Genomic DNA, 533 nt, shown 5'->3' with positions numbered 1-533 from the left:
TTACGACCTATGCTGTCAATGTCAAATGCAGAAATGTTAATTCATATGTTTATGACCTCAAGGTTATATTATTGTAATGCTTTATTGGGTGGTTGCTGTGCGCGCTTAATAAACAAACTCCAGCTGGTCCAAAATGCAGCAGCTAGAGTTCTTACTAGAACCAGGAAGTATGACCATATTAGCCCAGATCTGTCAACACTGCACTGAAGTGAAGTGTGGCCAAGTATGGTGACCCATACTTGGAATTAGTGCTCTGCATTTAACCCATCCAAGTGCACACACACAGTAGTGAAACACACACACACACCGTGAACACACACCCACAGCAGTGGACAGCCATATTTCTGCAGCATCTGGGGAGCAGTTGGGGGTTCGGTGCCTTGCTCAAGGGTCTCACCTCAGTCGTGGTATTGCGGGTGGAAGAGAGCGCACTAAAACCAAAATGCGTTCTTGTCTCAGGACAACTTTGATGAACTTTTTTGATCCACTACAAATGTTGACTACTGTATGTATATATATATATATATATATAT

The sequence above is a fragment of the Sinocyclocheilus grahami genome, unplaced genomic scaffold (genome assembly GCF_001515645.1).
Source record: "Sinocyclocheilus grahami isolate Dianchi unplaced genomic scaffold, SAMN03320097.WGS_v1.1 scaffold309.1, whole genome shotgun sequence".
Lineage (NCBI taxonomy): Eukaryota > Metazoa > Chordata > Actinopteri > Cypriniformes > Cyprinidae > Sinocyclocheilus > Sinocyclocheilus grahami.
Note: the sequence above shows the minus strand (reverse complement) of the source record.